Below are 19,085 nucleotides of genomic sequence, written 5' to 3' on the forward strand. Positions count from 1 at the left end.
ACTGAGATTATTTCCCAAGACAAATCAACCGAGCCACATGTGCGCCCCAATGTTTCCACAGTCTTGTATGTCCTCTTCCCTGTTATCCTGATTTGGTTGGCTTCTATCCAACCTTCCAAGCCTACCCAAGATGCCATCGTGACCCGGACATATTTGTCTCTCTTCACTCCACCTCTTATGAACCAACACTCCTCAACCCTATCCCAGACCAGCCTCCCATTTGCACTTGGATTTCTTGCCTCCTCTAAATGATCCTGTAGTCTCTCTTTTGCTTACCTTCATCACAATCCTTTTTATGATAAAATACAATATGCTCATAAAACACAATAAACATTCCTTTTCTTTTCCCTATTAAATAGCATTTTGGAAAATGCTAGTTCTAAGTATTAGGATTAGCAATCACTTAAAAAATGATCGTTGAACAAAGAAATGAAGGAGAGAATAAATGGATGAATGCGAAGCTCTCTTGGAACCTTTCCATTATCTCTGCAGATTGCAGGCAACCCATGGGAAGAGCACAGTGCAGGGTAACCAATGTGAAAGGTAAGACATGAGAACCCATATACGGTGATCTCAAAGCTCTGTTGCATGAATCCAAGAAACTCTGCTATCTGTAATTCCACTGTTCCTCTTGTCTACGTGTTTAAGTTTTAATTTATGCTATCATTTTGAAGTCAGAAATCATTTTAATTTTGTTCAAAAAAGCTTTTGGGAGGCTCTGAAGAAAGGATTTTATAATCACTTCCCTATCTATTACATTTTTGGTCAACTTGGTTAGAGAAACTTGGTTTTTTTTAGTTAAAATGTCCAAACACATAAAAGTGCTCAGTCATATCTTTTGCCCCTTCTTTTTTCTGATTTTTTTTTCCTAAATGTACCACTTTTTACCCCAATTACATCATCTCTTGTTTATACACCATAGTCTGAAACTAGTTAAAGGTGTTAAGGTATGGGTAAAGTGCATATCAGTTAAGCACAGGATAGACTGGTTGGGAGAATTTCTCATTCTGGGCAGGTAGGGGATGGTGTGTGGGGTGAGGGGAAGGCATAACTGGACAGAATGAAAAGTGCAAAGGTTGTAGAACACTCAGGGATTGAGCAAAGAAAAGTGGATTCATTTAGACTTGGGCAGAAGCCCTAACAGTCAAAGGCCAAAGATGAAGAACCTACTAATACGTGTGTCAATGGGGGACTTACATTCAGTTACGAACAATTTCAGCAACAATGAATAATTCACTTCAGTTTAACTTTATACATAGGCAAAAGGTAGCATATGCATTCTCCAGATGCGCCCACGTTGAAAAGAACAAGACTTGCTTTGGCACACCTTTCCCTCTCGTGACACTCCCGGGGCACCTGCTCTCACCCTTCTCGTGGGGCTCACGGTCATGCTTCACCCATCAGTTCGCCCCTCCCAAGGGACACCGCACCTTTCAGAGTTCCTTAGTCCTGTTCTTCACCTGCATCATCCATTCCCATCTTTCCACACTAAAATTGCTACAGAGAACTTTTCAGCTTATAATATTTCACAGTAGATTGCACTAAATAACACTAGATTTAACTACACTGAAGTATTTACTCAGAATATTTGTCATTCCTCATAAATTTCAGGCTTGCTGAATCTGGTAGTATCAATGTGTAAAACATTGTTTTTCTTTTTTTTTAATAGAATTTCCTTTTTTTAATGTTTATTTAGTTTGAGGGACAGTGTGCGCGGTGGAGATGCAGAAAGAGAGAGAGAGACAGACAGACAGACAGAGGGTAAGAGACAAAATCCCAAGCATGTTCCATGCTATCAGCACAGAGCCCTACGTAGGGCTTGATTCCACAAACTGTGAGATCATGGCCAGAGACAAATTAAGAGTCAGACGCTTAACCGACTGAGCCACCCAGGTTCCCCTCAAACACTTCAAAGAAGAGAGGATATTGAAAGCACTTGGACCATTACACAACTCTAAATCACACCATATAGGTAAACACCACACAAGTATTTCTGAAAAGGTGGGGGTTTTGTGAAGGGAGAAAAATTCTTATTTATCATGTTTGAATTGAAATACAGAATTTAGGATTAAAAACCACTACCTCATGTTTTCTGGATTAGATAAGTATGTTTAATATTCACATATATCCCTATATAATAGTACTTGTAATGGACTTATAATTACTTCTTGTAATTTATGTTGTACATAATTTTTTTTCATTTTTGGGTTAACTCAAATTGGAAACCATTCTGTACTTGAAACAATATGTAAAACATTATTTTCCTCTGCTTTCTCTTAGAAGAATCTCTCTAGCTTTGATCTCTAATATATTTTAAGTCCTGAAAGAACATTTTTTGTCCTTGAAGCCTCCAGAATTAGAGAACACCTACATCTCTCCAAACAAATTTTATTAGGTTTCGTAGGTTTTTTCTTTATTCAGGTTTCTCAGGCAGGAATTTCTGGGCTGTGACTAATTTCAAAGATCATACACACTTTAGACCCTAAATCTAAATGGTCTGCGTGAGAGCCTGGTCATAAGATATTCCCGAAAACAGAAACTATGTGGTAAGATTGAAGGACTGTTATTCTAAACTTTGTCCTGTAAATATGACCAGATTCTTAGCAGCCTGTGGTGACTCATCCAGCTGTGATGTTTTACAAGGAAGCAACTAATATTTCTAGACGCCCGGCAATGGGAATGCAGAGAGCCTGCTGCATTGAAAAGGTACCAACTGGTCTCCATGAAACTTGGGCCAATACATTCCTCCTATGGGTTATCATTCATTCCTCTTTAGCAGTCAGGAGTATTTTTTGAGGAATGTCCACTCTGAACGGGGCAGAGACAATTTGTGAAATGCTAAAACATTAAGCCTGGTTGAGTAAAGAAGATTGTGCTGGTATTCCAAACTGTCTTTACTCAGTTCCTCAATTTACCATTCAGTATTCAATTTAGTATTTCTCAATATCTCAATGTACTATTCCATATTTATTTCTAATGGGAAATAAAGCCAGAGGCAACTACTGAAGGATATATGGATATTTTTAATGGTCAAGTCTACCTTGCTGAGTGAAATTTCTGTTAGGTACGGTAGATGAACGGACTTGGCATTTCAAACCAGTTTCAGAACTTTTTGGCAAAGAAGAAATAAATAGCGGTTCAATATCTGCTGAAAATTCATGTGATTTTTTCCTACTCACTTGTGCATCATGCGTGCTTTTGTGAAAATCATGAGGCTAACTAACCTAAGCATTGCTTTAAATAGTAACATTATAGTTTTCCTACTAGGAATTGCAAGATTTACAGTCAATCTCACTAAAATACGTGTAGGGTGCGAATGCCCAAATCAGCGGCAGAAACTGATACCACATTTAAACACATTTTGATGCAATAGAAAATACGGGTGAAATGAGTCAGCTGGAATCAGTTATGTAAGTAAGGAGTTTAAATTGCTGTTACTTCAGTTTTAATACATCCTTTTAGCACCCAAGTTTAAATATCGAATTCCACTTTGTAATCACTTAAATAGTTTAATTAAGCTTGGCATCCATTCTTGAGTTTTCAACATGAGCTGGAAAGAAAACAAAGCTTCCTTACACGACAAATGATACTTAAAGCCTAGGCAGACAATATGGAAATTTTGAAATACTGAACATACTCCTGTTAAGGAAAAGACAAAAACACTTATGTAAGGAAAAAGTTGTTTGTTATAATTGCTAACATTAACGGTGCTGAGGAACTCTTTCCTAAACAGTAATATTTTACCTGTGAATACTAACTGCAATATTTATACATAAGGGAAATGATTATATAGCTAGTTCAAAAGGTGGCTCTATAAAAGGTTTCCAAACTAAAAATCTGGCAATAGCATATCAGACTGTGAAACTAAAAGAGGGTCTATCTTAGAAAAAAATTAAGCACATTTGAACAAACTTTTAAAAAATGCCTGAACATTATAATTAAAGAGAGATATGTGTCTTTATTGTCTAGATTGAAAGACCATTAATGACAGAGACTTAGTGTTATTTGCTAACATTTCTTAATGTTTACAGGCTGACAGGAAGTAAGCATTCAATTAGAACTGGCTGACTTAGTGAAATGTGTGGAAATTTATGAATGATAGGTAGCTCAGTTGCTTTCAAAATATCAATCAGGGGCGCCTGGGGGCTTAGTCTGTTAAGCCTCTGACTTCGACTCAGGTCATGATTTCACGGTTTGTGGGATTGAGCCCCACATTGGGTTCTGTGCTGACAGCTAGCTCAGAGCCTGGAGCCTGCTTCGGATTCTGTGTCTCCCTCTCTTTCTGACCCTCCCCTGCTGTCTCTTTCTCTCTCTCTCTCTCTCTATCAGAAAAAAATAAAAAACATTTAAAAATTTTTTGAAAAAAAATCAATCAAATAATACATATAATTAATTATCTATCATGAACTAGATACCAAATTCCATTGAAAGAAACTTTTTAATCTATTGAGAAGTAGTGTTAGAATTAAATTTAATTATATGTCTAGAAATTGCCTAATACCAGAAAACAACCTTCTACATTTATATTCACTACCTCTAAAGACTGCTCTTCTACAACATACCTCAAGTACAACCACAGGAAAACACCCATTTGAAGGTCTTAGAAGGTACAACCATTGCATATGCAAGTTTTTCAAATGTATACGATATTTTCAAACGAATGATACAAGTAATGCTTGTTTGTCTAAGGACTTTTAAGGCCGTGGCAATAACAGTTGTGATTAATGGATTTTTCTTTAGAAAGAGTTAACATCTATATCTGAGATAAATCCAATCATTAGATGATTGAAGGTATGTACTGTCTAATTTCTGTTCTGATTCTCTATATGACCGTATTCTTCTTTTTTTTATTTTTTTTATTTTTTAATTTTTTTATTTTATTTTATTTTTTAATGTTTTATTTATTTCTAGGAAAGAGAGAGAGACAGCGTGAGCAGGGGAGGGTCAGAGAGAGAGGGAGTCACAGACTCTGAAACAGGATCCAGGCTCCGAGCTTGCAGCCAGCACAGAGCCCGACGCAGGGCTCGAACCCACGAACCGCGAGACCATGACCTAAGCGAAAGTCGGACGCTTAACCAACTAAGCCACCCAGGCGCCCCTATGACCGTATTCTTCTTAAGACTTTCACGGAAATCATTTGGGTGAATAGTCTAAGCAAAACAAGTAAATTGATAATTTCAAAGGAAATGATTATGATATATTACAGTTTTCAAAATATTAAAACATGTTTTGAATATTTACATTAGATAAAATTATGATGAATAATCACGTCACCTAAATAAGCTACTTATATTTTTTGAAACTTAACAATGTCAACAGCCACTCAAATGCTAAGCTGCAGAACGGTAATTAAATCACATCTTCTAGACCAAATTCCTATTACCACCGTGAAAAGCATAATAGCAAATGTTCTGCAATTCAGAAAAGTCTTCGTATTTTTACTCTTACCTTCGGCAACACAAACAGTCCACCACATAAGCCAAACAATTGCTGCTGGAAATCTCATTTTGAGGATCCTTAAAGGCCCATTAATCAGCCTTCACTGCTCACACTATGCCAGGTTCCCTTCTGCTAAAAGTTGTGATTAGAGCAGGAAAGCAGTTGCTCTAAAAGGAAGTTGAAACACAGTTTGGAAATTAAAGGGATTAACTAGTGCTCCGCCCATCAGAAACTTCCACAAAGTAAAAGAAGAAAAAGTCAGTCACAAGCCCCAGCAGTGCAGAGTTAGAATCGATTTCTCACTGCGTTCCCGCTGAATGTTAATACCGTGACCTGCTTTGATTTTTTTCTGTAAACCCAGGCATGTTCTTGGTTCTGCTGCTACACGTTNTGCAAATGTTCTGCAATTCAGAAAAGTCTTCCTTTTTTAACTCTTACCTTCTGCAACACAAACAGTCCACCACATAAGCCAAACAATTGCTGCTGGAAATCTCATTTTGAGGATCCTTAAAGGCCCATTAATCAGCCTTCACTGCTCACACTATGCCAGGTTCCCTTCTGCTAAAAGTTGTGATTAGAGCAGGAAAGCAGTTGCTCTAAAAGGAAGTTGAAACACAGTTTGGAAATTAAAGGGATTACTAGATGCTCCGCCCATCAGAAACTTCCACAAAGTAAAAGAAGAAAAAGTCAGTCACAAGCCCCAGCAGTGCAGAGTTAGAATCGATTTCTCACTGCGTTCCCGCTGAATGTTAATACCGTGACCTGCTTTGATTTTTTTCTGTAAACCCAGGCATGTTCTTGGTTCTGCTGCTACACGTTCAGGTTCTTGGAAGGTGTAAGACGGTAACCGGTGATATACTTTGGATTTCATTAACTCTCTGATTACGGAAACCCGTTCAGGTCTATTGTGTGTAAACCTCAAATGATAAAATAATAGAAGCTCCTTTAAAAATCATTCACCAAGAATAAGTCAGGCAGAGAAAGACAGATACCACCTGTTTTCACTCAATGTGGAACAGGAAAAACTTAACAGAGGACTATAGGGGAGGGAAAGGGAAAAAAATAGTTAAGGAGAGGGAGGGAGGCAAACCGTAAGGGACTCTTCAATACTGAGAAGGAACAGGGGGTTGATGAGGGGCGGGGGAGAGGGGAAAATGGGTGATGGGCATGGAAGAGGACACTTGTTGGGATGAGCACTGGGTGTTACATGGTAACCAACTAGACAATAAACTGTATTTAAAAAAAAAAATCATTCACAGGGGTGCCTGGGTGGCTCAGTTGGTTAAGCCTCTGACTTCGGCTCAGGTCATCATCTCGCAGTTTGTGGGTTCGAGCCCTGCATAGGGCTGTGTGCTGACAGCCAGCTCAGAGCCTGGAACCTGCTTCAGATTCTACCTCCCTCTCTCTCTGCCCCTCCACCCTCACACACTGACTCCGAATATAAACAAACACCAAAAAAAATGTTGTGAGGTTAGGCAATGCTTTCCCAAACAAGAGTCAGACAACATGAGTGAACTTTGTCAAGAATGGCTGATATTTGGGGGCCTGCCTTTCCCGCAATCCACGCACTCACTCTCATAAGGATGTGACATATACGGGTGTGAAACAACAGGATCACCCTCATTGGAAATAAATGAGTTTAACAGTTCAAACCGAAGTCACTGGAATGCTGAATTTTTAGAACTTCGTGTTGCAATATAAGCATAAAGAACATAAGCAAAGGGTTTGCTGAATCTCGAGAAGGCGCAGGGCCTACACACCAGCACCGAGCTCAGGAAAGCACAGCACGAGGTCTCAGGAAAGCCCAAGCTGTCCCTTCAGTCAGTCGCTCTCGCCCTCCCTTCACCACACACACAGGGTGACCGCTGTCCGGATCTCTGAGAAATTGGAGTCTGTTTGCCTGTTTTGTACCTTTTTTTTTTTTTTCCAAATAGTTTATTGTAAAGTTGGTTTCCATAAAACACTCAGTGCTCATCCCCACAAGTGCCCTCCTCCATGCCCATCTCCCCCCTCCCCCCCCACACCCTTCCATCCTCACTTTGTTCTCAGCTTTCAAGAGTCTCAAGAGTCTCTCATGGTTTGCCTCTCTCCCTCTCCCCCACTATTTCCCCCCTTCTTCTTCCCACGGTCCTCCGTTACATTCCTCCTAATCCTCCTATACGTGCAAACATATGATATTTGTCCTTCTCTGCCTGACTTATTTCGCTCAGCATAACACCCTCAAGGTCCATCCATGTTGCTACACATGGCCAGATTTCATTGTTTCTCATTGCCATGTAGTATTCCATGGTATAGATAAACCACATCTTCTTGATCCATTCATCTGTTGATGGACACTTAGGCTCTTTCCATGTTTTAGCTATTGTGGAGAGTGCTGCTATGAACATTGGGGTACATGTGCTCCTATGCATCAGCATTTCTGTATCCCTTGGGCAAATTCCTAGCAGTGCTATTGCTGGGTCATAGGGGAGTTCTATTGTTAATTTTTTGAGGAACCTCCACACTGTTTTCCAGAGGGGCTGAACCAGTTTACATTCCCACCAACAGTGTAGGAGGGTGCCCGTTTCTCCACATCCTCGCCAGCATCTAGAGTTCTCTGATTTGCTCATTTTAGCCACTCTGACTGGCGTGAGGTGGTATCTCAGTGTGGTTTTGATTTGTATTTCCCTGATGAGGAGGGATGCTGAACATCGTTTCATGTGTCTGTTGGCCATCTGGATGTCCTCTTTGGAGAAGTGTCTGTTCATATCTTCTGCCCATTTCCTCACTGGGTTGTTTGTTTTTTGGGTGTGGAGTTTGCTGAGTTCCTTATAGATTTTGGATATTAACCTTTATCTGATATGTCATTTGCAACTTCTTTTCACATTCTGTCAGTTGCCTATTAGTTTTATGGATTGTGTCCCTTCCCGTGCAGAAGCTTTTAATCTTGAGGTCCCAATTGTTTATTTTTGCTCTTGATTCTTGTGCTTTTGGGGATGTGTCAAGTAAGACATTGCTACGGTGGAGGTCAAGGAGGTTGCTTCCTGCTTTCTCCTCTAGGGTTTTGATGGTTTCCTGTCTCACGTTCCGGTCCTTGATCCATTTTGAGTTCATTTTTGTGTATGGTGTGAGAAAATGATCTAGTTTCATTCTTCTGTATCTTGCTGTCCAGTTCTCCCGGCACCACCTGTTAAAGAGGCTGTCTTTTTTCCATTGGATACTCTTTCCTGCTTCGTCAAAGATTAGTTGGCTGTATACCTTTGGGTCCAGGTCTGAGTTCTCATTTCTATACCATTGATCTATGTGTCTGTTTTTGTGCCAATACCATACTGTCTTGATGATGACAGCTTTGTAGTAGAGGCTAAAGTCTGGGATGGTGATACCTCCCGTTTTGGTCTTATTCTTCAATATACTTTGGCTACGTGGGGTCTTTTGTGGTGCCCTACAAATTTTAGAATAGTTTGTTCTTGTTTTGAGAAGTATGCTGGTGCAATTTTGATCAGAAATACGTTGAATGTGTAGATTGCTTTGGGTAGTNTGCTTCACTGTTGGTGAATAAAAATGCAACCGATTTCTGCATGTTGATTTTGTACCCAGCAACTGCTGAAAACCGATTCTAGTTGGCTTCTGGTGCAGTCTGTCGGGTTTTCTATGTAGAGTATCATGTCGTCTGCGAAAAGTGGAAGTTTGACTTCTTCTTTGCCAGTTCTGATGCCTTTGATTTCCTTTTGTTGTCTGATGGCTGATGCTAGGACTTCCAGCACTATGTTAAACAACAGTGGTGAGAGTCGACATCCCTGTCGTGTTCCTGATCTCAAGGGGTAGCTCTCAGTTTTTCCCCATTGAGGATGATGTTAGCTGAGGGCTTCTCATAGATGGCTTTTAGGATGTTTAAGGAAGTTCCTTCTATCCCAACTTTCTCTAGGGTCTTTATTAAGAAGGGGTGTTGTATTTTGTCAAATGCTTTTTCTGCATCTATCGACAGGGTCATATGGTTTTATTTTTTCTTTTGTTGATGGGATGTATCACATTGATTGATTTGCGACTATGAACCAGCCCTGTCACCCAGGAATGAATCCCACTTGATCTTGGCGGATAATTCTTTTTATGTGCTGTTGGATTTGATTTGCTAGTATCTTGTTGAGGAATTCTGCATCCATATTCCACAGGTATATTCGCCCGTAGTTTTCTTTTTTGCTGGATCTCTGTCTGGCTTGGGAATCAGAGTGATGCTGGCTTCATAAAATGAGTCTGGAAGTTTTCCTTCGATTTCTATTGTTTGGAATAGCTTGAGAAGAATGGGCATTAATTCTGTTTTAAATGTCTGGTAGAATTCCCCTGGGAAGCTATCAGGGCCAGGGCTCTTATTTGTTGGGAGATTGTTGATCACTGAATCGATTTCCTCACGAGTTATGGGTCTGTTCAGATTTTTTATCTCTTCCCGTGTGAATTTTGGTAGTGAGTGTGTGTTTAGGAATTTGTCCATTTCTTCTAAGTTGTCCAATTTGTTGGCATATAATTTTTCAAAGTACTCCCTGGTCAGTCCTTGTATATCTGAGGGGTGGGTTGTAATAAGTTCATTTTCATTCATGATTTTGTCTATTTGGGTGCTCTGTCTTTTCTTTTTGAGAAGCCTGGCTAGAGGTTTGTCCATTTTGTTTATTTTTTCAAAAAACCAACTCTTGGTTTCATTGATCTGTTCAATTGTTTCTTTGGTCTCTATGTTGTTTATCTCTGCTCTGCTTTTTACTATTTCTCTTCTCCTACTGGGTTTGGGGTGCTCTTGTTGCTCTCCCTATAGTTCCTTTAGGTGAGCTTTTAGATTTTGCACTTGCGCTTTTTCTAATTTCTTGAAATAGGCCTGGAAATGCAATGTATTTTCCTCTTAGACTGCCTTTGCCGCATCCCATAGAGTTTGGATTGTTATATTTTCATTTTCAATTGTTTCAATATATTTTATATTTCTTCGTAATTGCCCGATTGGTCCATTCATTCTTTAGTAGGGTGTTCTTTAACCTCCATGTTTTTGGAGGTTTTCCAGACTTCTTCCTGTGATTGAGTTCAAGTTTCAAAGCTTTATGATCTGAAAGTGTGCAGGGTAGGATCTCAATTCTTTCGTATTTATTGAGGACTGCTTTATGTCCCAGTATGTGATCTATCATGGAGAATGTACCATGCGCACTTGAGAAGGAAGTGAATTCCATGGCCTCAGGATGTAGAGTTCTAAATATATCTGTCAGATCCATCTGGTCCAATGTGTCATTCAAGCCCATTGTTTCTTTAGTGATTTTCTGTCTGCTTGACCTATCCATTGCTGTAAGCAGAGTATTAAAGTCCAGTCCCCTACTAATAGCACATTCTTATCTATAACATTGTTTCTGTTTGTGATTGTTTTAAATACTTAGGTGCTCCCATTTTAGGTACATAGACATTTGTAATTGTTAGTTCTTCCCGATGGATAGATCCTGTAATTATTATATAATGCCCTTCTTCATCCCCTGTTATTGTTTTAATCTAAAGTCCAGTTTGCCTGATAAGAGTAAAGCTACTCCAGCTTTCTTTTGACTTCCCGTAGCATGATAGATATTTCTCCATCCCCTTACTTTTCATCTGTAGCTATCTCCCAGTCTAAAATGCGTTTCTTGTAGACAGCAAATGGATGGATTTTTTTTAATCCATTCTGCTACCCTATGTCTTTTGATTGTAGCACTCAGCCCATTTACTTTCAGTGGCATTACTGAAATATGTGTGTTTAGGGGAGCCTGGGTGGCTTAGTCGATTTAGCGCCCGACTTTCGCTTAGGTCATGATCTCGCGGTTCGTGGGTTTGAGCCCCACGTCGGGCTCTGTGCTGACTGACAGCTCAGAGCCTGGAGCCTGTTTCAGAGTCTGTGTCTCCCTCTCTCTCTGACCCTCCCCGGCTCACGCTGTCTCTCTCTCTCTCCTAGAAATAAATTTAAAAAATTAAAAAATATATATTAAAATGAAAAGAAATATGTGGGTTTAGAGTCATTGTGTCCTTTGTGGTATTCATGCTTGTGGTGGTGTCTCTGGTATCTTGCGTTCCTTGCAATACTACCCTCAGAGAGTCCCCTCAGGATTTCCTGTAGAGCTGGTTTAGAGGTGACAAATTCTTTCAATTTTTGTTTATTTGGAAAGACGTTTATCTCTCCTTCTATTCTGAATGACAGGCTTGCTGGATAGAGGATTCTTGACTGCCTATTTTTTCCATTCATCACATTGAAGATCTCCTGCCATTCCTTTCTGGCCTGCCAAGTTTCAGTAGATAGGTCTGTCACCACTCTGATAGGTTTCCCTTTGTATGTTAGGGCCCTTTTCTCCCTAGCTGCTCTCAAAATTCTCTCTTTGTCATTATATTTTGCCAGTTTCATTATGATATGTCGTGCAGATGATCGATTCAAGTTACGTCTGAGGGGAGTTCTCTGTGCCTCTTCAATTTCAACTGCTACTTCCCTCTCCAGGTTGGGGAAGTTCTCTGCTATAATTTCTTCCAGGACTCCTTCAGCACCTTTCCCTCTCTTTTCCTCTTCTGGAATTCCTGTGATACGGATATTGTTCTGTTTGATTGCATCGCTGAGCTCTCGAACTCTTCTTTCATGTTCCTGGATCAGTTTATCTCTCTTTTTCTCCGTTCCTGCTTTTTCTATACTAATGTCTTCTAAATCACTTATTCTCCTTTCTGCCTCTTCAATCAGTGCATTGGACACTTCCAGTTTATTATGTATCTCATTTATCCCATTTTGTAATTCACCATAATTATTTTTAAGCTACATACTGTTTGTAGCCATAGTTTCTCTGATGTCCTCCACGCTTTTTCCAAGCTCGGCGATCAATTTTATGATTATTGTTCTATGTTATTGTTGAGTTATGTTGCTTATATCTGTTTTGAGCAGTTCTCTAGCTGTCATTTCTTCCTGGGGTTTCTTTGGAGAGTTCTTCTGTTTCGTCATTTTGGTTAGCTTTCTATCTCTTGTTAATTTTAAAAGCTTGTTGTACACAGAGCCCCTGCAAGTTCTGCTGTATTGGAGAGGGCTCTTTTGATTCTTCAGGGCCTGTCTGTTCAGGAAGTGTTCTTAGGATGCTGTCTCTTGGTTTCTCTTGTTGAGTGTTTGGCTATTTTGTTTCCCTACTGGTAGTGGTATTTGGGACTCTCCACCATGTGTAGTTTGGCTTGTTTCTTGAGGCAGCCCTGGAAAAAGAAAACAGACAACCACAGAGGGAACACAGGTACACAAACGCACAGACTAAACCAATAGACACGCAAACCCAGTCTCAGGTAAAAACAGCTACAACAACAAAACAGCTATCTAGAGAGGATGGGTTGGTTTGGTGTGGGCAGGTCTTGTCTCCACAATGTTTGCTGGCCTCCCTGAGGCCCAGCCTTGGTGGTTGTGGGGAGAAGAAAGGCGCCGCCCCAGTACCTTCTCAACCAAGCGCTTCAAATCACTTCTTCCATCTGATCTCCCTGTGATGTGGATGTAGCCAAGGTGGGCTGAGTTCTATGCCCCACGCTCTGCCTCGTTTCCAGGTTCCAGTCCGCGGGCTTTGATTTACCGCCCTGAACAGTTCTGCAGGTCCCTTCTTCCCTGTTGCCTGGGGGTTGAGTCGGGGGTGGGTGGGGTAAGTGTCGCAGCCTCGGATATGCCGAGGTCAAGCAGGCATACAACCCGAGTGCATTAGGGGAATGTAGCAACTTCAGGTCCTGCAGAGTCTGTGTCACTGCAGCGTGCCGCCGCTTCACTGGACCGCTGTCGTGCACGCCGCCGCCACTTCACCGGGCGCCGGGACCGCCTCACAGGGTCGCCAACCCTGCCGCCTCCACTGCTTCAGCAGAGTGGTGTCACGTGTGCTGCTGCTGCTTCACCCGGCACCGGGACTGCTGCTGCAGGCGTTGCTGCCGGTTCACGGGGCCGCCATTGCCATGGATGGTGCCGGGGACATGGCAGTTTAGTTTTTCCTGGCGCCTTCTGGGACCAGAGCACCTAGTTTAAATACAGGACCACAGCCAGAGCTAAAAAACACTGTCTTTCTAAGCTGAGGGTTTTTTTTCCCTCTTCTCCAAGGGGGTTCTATGAGCAATCTCAGCTTTTCTTTCCTTTCCCCTGGACTCGTGGCAGCTCACCACGGCTTGCTGGTTAATCATTCACCGCAGCCGAGTTCTCTTCCCTCTCTCTGTATCTCTGGGTCCCATCCGCTTTTATCTTCCCCAGTTCGCACTCACTCCCTTAGAGGTTTCCTTCCCAGTGTACTCTCTTTCTCTTCCCAAAATCCTGTGGCTTAGTGTCCTATGACATCAGGTCTTCTCTGTTTGAGAGATGGGTGCAGGCAAAATGTACGGAGCTCCCTACTTCTCTGCCATCTTGCCTCCAACCTCCAAGGGGTTTCATTCTTACAGAAGGCAGTTTCTTAACCACCTGGATGTCCCCTGAGACTGGGAGGCCCCTATAATTCCACCTGATTGTAGCCGCAGAAATGGGCACAGCAGGTAAAAGCAGAGACAAAGACCCAAGGAGGATTCCATTTGTGACCTCAGAAGCAAGTAGGCTAAGAACAGGGCGCCAGCCTATAAACAATTTTGAAATCTCTCCATTTTATTATTTGTATTCCCTCTGTTTTCATAGTGAGTAGCAGTAAAACCCTTAGATCAAAAAGCGCCTGTGTCTGTACAGCAGCAAAGTGGGGAGGGGGCAGGACGGGTCTATGGAGAACACATAGGAGCAGCCCTATGCTGCTGCCACCCAGCTGAGGGCAAGAAAGGCACCATGTGACAAAGCAGGTGTCAGCAGCGACAGGACATGGACGCTGGGTGACTGAGATGTGTGACAAGGAGAGAAAGCAAAGGATGCTGGGAGCCAGACAGAGCCTAAGAGAATCCCTGTGAGGCATCTGCATGGAGTTCATCACTAAGACAGTNGGATCCAGGGAGTAACCAAATTAGCCTGACTTTGGAAATTCAGCCCTGCCTTCCTAACTCCATGCCCAGCCATTTTCTCATATGATTGGAAAATCTGTCTATACCGGGGCACCAAGACTGACAACTATAGAACACTAGGTCCAAAGTTTGCAACGTACTATTCTGTATTTGCGACACTGCCTGACCAATACAGTTCTCCTTACAACATGTCCCCTCTCTCTCACCTCTCCCTCCATCTGTCTGTCCTGCCAGAAGTAATCACTAGACACTTTTCCTCGTATCGTTTTAGTTCTCGGCTCCCCATGTGATTTCTCCTAAGGGACTCTAAGCCCTTGGGAGAGGGGCACCTTGTATTTTCTTTCTTCCTTCCTTCCCTCCTCCCTTTCTCTTTCTTCCTTCCATTCTTTCCTTCCTTCCTCTCTATTTTTTTTTTTTTTTGCCACCCCCTACAACACGTTATNGGCGTTCAGGCGTCTTGAGTTCCATTCACATAAGCCCCACAAAATTAAATGGCCATTGTGTTTTATTATTTTTTTAGCCCTCTCGAATGGTTTTTCTCAAGGGATTTCATTTGTTAAAGTCCGTCATGTTGCACGTTAAAAGTCTCCGGATATTGTTTTGTTTTGTTTTGTTTTGATGGCGTGATAACAATAACGGGGAATCTGCCCGAGTCCCAGGTTTGCCCATCATCTTATGAGCAAAAAAACTACAGACGATCTTCAAATCGATTTAAAAATATTTTTGACCACCTGTAGATAACTTTTGCAAAGCGTCATTGCATTTTGTGTTCAGGTGTTATTTCGGGAGGGGATTTGTTTCCAAAACGAATTAAATAAACTCACGTTGCCTATATAAAAAATGTTTTTGACCCAGATTAGGATCAGGTTATGGTTTGTCTTCTCCCTAGCAATGACCCAATGGCTTATTCCTTCTAAAACTCTTGCATTCTCTGAAAGATGTGGATGTAGTACCTACATCATAGGGTTTCCATGAGAAAAGATTGAGGTTGTGTGTCATGTTACACAGTGTTGTGCAAATTTCCAGTCATATTTTTCAAAACTCTTCAACAGATGTGAATATTGGGTTTTCCTGAGAGGGACCGCTGTGAGCCCTGCAGGCATGGATTTAAAGATTTGGGGTTTGGGCTCCTACAAAATTAAATTTGGCATATGAAAGCTTAAGGGCAGAGTATCCATGGAGAGAAACAATACTAAGTGCTTGTTCGCTGACAGGGTTACACAAAGGAGGATTCCACACTGGCCGTCCCAAGATTAGGTCTTCCAGGGTCTGCCCACCACCAGGATTCTTAGACGGGCCCCTAATGTGCCCTGGCAGCCACCCAAACTTGGGCTTCTCCTATACTTCTGACCTAAAAGGAACTTGATTCTGAAGCACCCCAGCCGCAAGGCCAAAGTTGGAGGAGGACAGTGCCAGAGAGCCTTCTCTTTTCTCTCTGTTGCGGACGAAATGACACAAAGGACAAGACACACACAAAAGACAGACACAGACACAACTCCGGCCGAAGGAAAAATTCTACGCACGCCCCTCTTGCGGTTTATTTTATACCCCGGTAACTGGATACAAACTGAAATCTACAAGATGCATTCCTTTACCAATTAAGGGCAAGTAGCCAAACACATTTCAAGGACAGGGGGGAGCAAAGGGAGGAAGCGACCACAACATGTTTACTAAGAGGCCTGCCCACAACTCCAGCCTTCTCCTTACTTCTAAGGAGGGCATGTTCCCTCGTTTGCGAGCGGACCATTAAACTTGGATATTGTGTGCAGGCCTCCTGGCAGAGCACCCTGTTTGCAGGCATGCTTTGCCCAGGCAGGGAGCCCCGTGTGCAGGCACATCCCCGCGTCCCTAACCACGCTTTCCTGTGGTCACTGTCGGGCTCCCACACCTTCCCCCGACGCAGCCACCCTAGGGGGTGTGTGATGCCAGACTGCGCTGTTGTCCAGTGTCTCCTGCGGCCCAGCTGCTGAGGCAGCCGCTGTGCAGGGAGCTGAGGAAGGCTTCAAGGGAGTATTAGAATAATAAATGCAAAAACAGCAAGATACAGATAAATGTGTAAAGTAATCTCTCTTTTAGATATTAAAGGAGATTAGTAAAGATTGGAAGGATGTCAGAAACTAATAAAAATATAATTTTATTAAATGAGGGAATAGATATGATGGGAAAAGACTATTCTTCATTGATCCTTGTCATATTACTTTGACTTTTAAAATATGTAGTTGTTTTTCCATTTTAAAATAGTTTAGCTCAGGGGCGCCTGGGTGGCTTAGTCGGTTAAGCGTCCGACTTTCGCTAAGGTCATTATCTCGCGGTTTGTGGGTTCGAGCCCCGTGTCGGGCTCTGTGCTGACTGCCAGCTCAGAGCCTGGAGCCTATTTCAGAGGCTGTATCTCCCTTTCTCTCTCTGACCCTCCCCTGCTCACGCTGTCTCTCTCTTTCTCTCTCTCTCTCGAAATGAATAAAAATATTTTTTAAAAAAGTAAAATAGTTTAGCTCAATAGAGGAAGCATAATCTAAAATTCAAAAATATGAATGCCAATAAGTGTAAAATTACATTAAGATGGTAAGTGAGACAATCAGAGTAAAGGGTTATTTCAAGTCATCTCAGAAGAGAGCACTTAAATACTCAGAGTTGAACATCCTGGGACAAAATAAATGCAAAGACATTGTAACATTCATTGAGTAGTTTACCTGCTAGTAGTCATATTTGCATTACAGTTTTTATATTATTTTTGCAAATATTGAAATCTAAGAATATGTGAGTAAAGAGAAAAGACAAAAAATGTATTAAACAGTTTTGTAACCCTGTATTATTAAAGTTGAGTTGTAAGATCCAATAGCAGCACATGAATTTTAAATTTCACTTCTATTTCAATTTTTTGACAAGGCAAAAGACATTTAAAGACAATTCCACATTGTTGAATATTCCTATTTCAATACAGTTCTCTTCAACAGGATAGTACACGTCTTGGATTCTAAACACTATTTCCCAGTAAAAAGAATCAGACCCATTTGAAAAGGCATATGCTTACAGGTACTGGGCAGGGAAGCATACAGCGAGCCTGGAACATCATGTTGTCTAAGAAGAAAAGAAATGCTCAAAGAATAATGGGGTACAACAAAGAGATCAGCAGCTAATTTCAAGAGGCTCTCAACTAGCCAAATTTCAGATAATTGAGCTTCAAAAATAATGACTATATTTAATTTTGACAAATTCAATAAATAAAAATGATGAGCCCATTTTGATACATTTATATTTTTTTCAAATTTTATTTATCTAATGTTGTTTGTTGAGAGAGAAGAGAGAGAGAGAATCTTAAGTAGGCTCCACACTCAGCACAGAGCTGGAGCTTGAGCCCTGGGCTCAATCCCATGACCCTAGGATCATGACCTGAGCCAAAGTCCAGTTGGATGGCCAACCAACTGAGCCACCCAGGTGCCTCGGTGATACAACATGAAAAAAAAAAAATCTGTAAAGCTATCAGAAGGTCACTATCACCAAGTCCTTACTCTAAAAGCTGGAAATTAAAGAGGAAAATAAAGATTTATCAAACATTTTTAGTTAAAAGCTTTAAAGAGTTGGAAATTTAACACTCCATCTTTACATGAGAATGACAATTAAGTGCAGAAAAGTATTAGAATTAATCTTAAAAGTCACTATTTTGCAGCCAAAAATGATAATAATTCGTAATAGGCTATATTGGTTACAGGTCAAATATCATAAATAGATTCCACAAGCATTAGGTGAAAGGTTCTGGAGAAATAGGACGTACACCAATATTCACAGCAAAGATAACTTACCAATTGTAGCAATATACCTTAAGATGTGAGAAACCTGTTACTTGTGATTCAGATTTAGATAAACTACTCCATTAGAGATAGCCAAGTTTCTCATTCTAAGAACACCACTTGATTTGATGCAATATAGAGAAGATACCACCTTAAAATATTTTTACCTTAATTATGTCTTTATTTTCACCTTAAAGTTTTCGTGTTTTGGTAGAAGATAAAAATGTTTATGGTCAATTGATGTTAACGATGTTGTTTGAAACGTATGAATATAAAAGTCATATTTCAGACTCTTGTGGTTGAATGTTTCCAAAAACCTCTATTCTAACAAAATCTTGAAGGTGTCACTTGACTTGAAGATCATTACCAAAGAGGTTCTTATAGTACTCAGCATGTATTGTATTACTTTATTTTATGTTCGTTTCAAATAACACATTGTTGGGGTGCCTGGGTGGCTCAGTCGGTTAAGTGTCCGACTTCGGCTCAGGTCATGATCTCACGGCTTGTGGGTTCGAACCTCGTGTTGGGCTCTGTGCTGACAGCTAGCTCAGAGCCTGGAGCCTGTTTCAGATTGTATATCTCCCTCTCTCTCTGACCCTCCCCTGCTCATGCTGTCTCTCTCCGGAAACAAATAAAACATTTTTTTTAATATATTTTTTTCATATATTTTTTTATTTATTTCTAGGAGAGAGAGAGAGAGACAGCGTGAGCAGGGGAGGGTCAGAGAGAGAGGGAGACACAGACTCCGAAATAGGCCCCAGGCTCTGAGCTGGCAGCCAGCACAGAACCCGATGCGGGGCTCAAACCCATGAACTGCGAGATCGTGACCTAAGTGAAAGTCGGATGCTTAACCGACTAAGCCACCCAGGCACCCCTAAAACATTTTTAAAAAATAACACATTCTTGTGGTTTAAAGGTGATGCATAT

Source organism: Crocuta crocuta, unplaced genomic scaffold (genome assembly GCF_008692635.1).
Source record: "Crocuta crocuta isolate KB4526 unplaced genomic scaffold, BGI_CrCroc_1.0 scaffold1664, whole genome shotgun sequence".
Classification (NCBI taxonomy): Eukaryota; Metazoa; Chordata; class Mammalia; order Carnivora; family Hyaenidae; genus Crocuta; species Crocuta crocuta.